General features: G+C 33.3%; 1 long non-coding RNA gene across 2 annotated transcripts; it reads right to left on the bottom strand.

Moving 5' to 3' along the window:
* Positions 1 to 660: 660 nt before the first annotated feature.
* LOC107072642 (uncharacterized) lies at positions 661 to 2,496 on the bottom strand. 2 transcript variants are annotated; one of them, XR_016177853.1, is made up of 4 exons: positions 1,437 to 2,496; positions 1,258 to 1,358; positions 1,082 to 1,177; positions 661 to 934 (listed from the first exon to the last, which is right to left on the bottom strand). It is a non-coding gene; the product is annotated as an uncharacterized LOC107072642 (long non-coding RNA). The 2 variants fall into 2 exon arrangements; XR_001476611.2 differs by having other exon boundaries at positions 661 to 1,177; positions 1,437 to 2,485.
* Positions 2,497 to 3,189: the final 693 nt, after the last annotated feature.

Here is a 3,189-nt window from a genome sequence, read left to right as displayed (position 1 = left end):
ACAAACTAGCATTTAAAGTAATATCTATCTGAATTGTAACAAAATATTTTAACATAATATATTTTTTTTCTATAGGCATGTATTAAAAAACCTTAAGTTGACAAGGAAATATTATTTATTCATCAACGTAGCAAAGAAATGTGTTGCGGTATCTGTTATGAAAAAATAATGGAAAAGTCAGCAAGCGATCGAAAGTTTGGTATTTTGCCAAACTGTAATCATTGTTATTGTTTAAACTGCGTTACAAAATGGAGATTACATAAAAACTTTAAAAAGAAAATAAGAAAAGCTTGTCCAGAATGCCGTGTCATCTCCGAAATGGTATATCCTAGTATGTATTGGGTTGATGTAAAAGAAGAAAGAAAAAATCATGTGTGCAGATCACACGTGTTAGAAGTGAAACCTTCAAAAAACTAAGTTTCGAGAGAATGAGACGAATGCAGCGTTTTTCAGGTTTCGAATAATTGTAGGATTTATTTGTTATAAAAATTATTATTATTATATTATTATTATAATAATATTATTATAATATTATTATTATAATATTATTATTATAATATTATTATTATAATATTATTATTATATTATTATTATTATAATATTATTATTATAATATTATTATTATAATATTATTATTATAATATTGTTACTACATTCAAAAATTATTTTACGTTTTATTGACATATAATACATAACATATTACACAGTAAGCAAGTTTTCAATTTGAAGAAATGAGACGAGTTAGTTAAGGTAACTAAAATATGAAATAAATAGTTTGGTTTGGATGTGATCGATATATATTTGATATATCGATGTATACAGCATCAAATAGTGTTTGTACTGCACAGTCAGCATAGAGGCGACATACATTGCCATGGCCTCCTCCACACCACACATCGACCTGGTATTCACCCGGAGTTTAAGTTCATTCCGCCTGAAGGGAAAACCATGGCGTTAAAACCTCCAGGAGGTCGTCAGAACCAGAAATTAAGATGCTTTTTCTTTTAACTTTCTCCACCCGAAAGGGAGAGCTCCTAGAATATTACGTATTCTAATGACGAACTCGATTTAGATACTCAACTCCTTCACCGTATTTTTCTTCTTTGTATCCGTGTAAATGCCCTTCTCAGTGATGACTTAGATTTCCATTCTCCATGCTCAGCGTATCAACTTAATACTTTTCATAAGGTAAAAGACATAAAAAGGAAAGTTAACCGAATTTAACTAATCATCTTTAAAATAATTACAAAATCTTACTTTTGTTTTGTTATGGGATAGCTGCTACTTCTTGACCGTCCATATCTTCTTTGTATCCGCGTAAATGTCCTTCTCAAAGATAACCTTGATTTACAATCTCCCTGCCAATCATGTTAACCTTATACTTTTTATAAACTAAAAGGTGTAAAAATAAAAGGTAAACTGCTTTACCATCTCACCTTTCAAAATAATTACAAAATCTAACTTTTGTTTTGTTACGGGATAGCTGCTACTTCTTGACTGTCCATATCTTCTTTGTGTCCGTAAAAAGGAAATTTATTCTTCGAAGGCAACCTAGGCCGTGACATAAAAATACATTACATCATATTTTATCCAGACTCCAAGTTCTCAGTTTCAAGAAATGACACGAGTGGCTTATGGTAACTAAAGTATGAAATAAATGTTTTTGTTTCCATTGTATCAATATATCTTTGAAATACAGCGTCAATGACTGTTTTTGATCTTGTTGTAGATTCAGTGCGACAGCTGCACATCTTTAAATATTATTTTGTGATCAAGAATTCAATTAAAGGGAGAGCCGTAGCTAATGAAAAATTAACATTAAAATCCCCACTTAAAATCATTGGAATTGTATTGTAATCTTTTTGCGTGTACGTTATTAAATTTTCGTGGATGAATTCAATAATTGTATTTATTGATTGACTAGGAGAAATGTAAATTGCTGGATGATATTTAATTATAAAAATGAGAGTCCACCACGTGGTATTACCACGCGGGAAAATACCGTCAATATAAAATGTATATAATGGAAAGATCTCACCTCTCGCTCGCTTCGCTTACGTTCCTTAACTAACTTAGCTTAACTCCTTTGATTTCGATATGTATTCACAGGCTTCCTATAATGGACTGTAAGACAGTGCTGTCAGATCGTGGGTAAATCTTACCCTCTCCCTGTGCCACTGGGATTGCACACAATGAAAGTTTTCCATGTCCGTGTGTTTGGGATTTCGAGGAAAGCCGAGTGTAACCGAAGTTGGCGGTTGGCCACGAAGTGGCACATTATGAAAGCGACTCGTGTCCATGTGTTCGGACGACACGAGTCGCTTTCATAGTGTGTCACTTCGTGGCCAACCGCCAACTTCGGTTACACTCGGCTTTCCTCGAAATCCCAAACACACGGACATGGAAAACTTTCATTGTGTGCAATCCCAGTGGCACAGGGAGAGGGTAAGATTTACCCACGATCTGACAGCACTGCTGTAAGAATGTCCTTTTGTACTGTCCCAGCAGGGCGTACGGACTGGGGGTAAGAAGTGGGGAGGCGAGAGGTGAGGGTGACTAGAGGGGCGCTTCGGTAGTTACTAGTAGTTGATCGATGCTCACAATGAGTATCGATCTAGACCTTTAATCGATGGAGGTGGATGCGCGCGAATTTTGAATACTGCTAATTACCGTACGATCCTTTCGGATCGTACATATGGTATATTGGAACATCCACGGATACAACAAGATACTTTTGAAGAAGACATTACCAAAATTTACTTCAATCAGATTAAAAAAATAATTAATTTAATGAATTTGCTATTATTTTGTATAGCACTTGCCATCACTTTGCTTTACATTTTTCCCAGCAGGTGCCGTCAAAGTCATCTTTCTCAATCCCTATACCTATAGATACTGTTAAAGAAGGGAACAATTGTGGTCGCATTTTTTTCGTTTTAAAATGTATTTTTCGTTTTCGTTGTTTGATTTTATAATATTAAAAATTAAAAAAAAAAATTTTGTTCCTAAATTTTTTTCTATATTTTTAAAATAGGTTATATTATTGTTTTTTATTAGATATATAATAGGGCATTCCACGCCAAATTGGACGGTTTTAAAAATTTTTATTTTTGATTTCCGCCATTTTTTGATATCTTTTAGTACCCATCGAAAAACCCTTTCTCCTAAATTTTGGCATTTTTTTATTTT

This window comes from Polistes dominula, unplaced genomic scaffold (genome assembly GCF_049000335.1).
Source record: "Polistes dominula isolate Pdom_NZ unplaced genomic scaffold, Pdom_raw_medaka contig_338, whole genome shotgun sequence".
Classification (NCBI taxonomy): Eukaryota; Metazoa; Arthropoda; class Insecta; order Hymenoptera; family Vespidae; genus Polistes; species Polistes dominula.
This window is presented reverse-complemented; position numbering and strand designations above follow the sequence as displayed.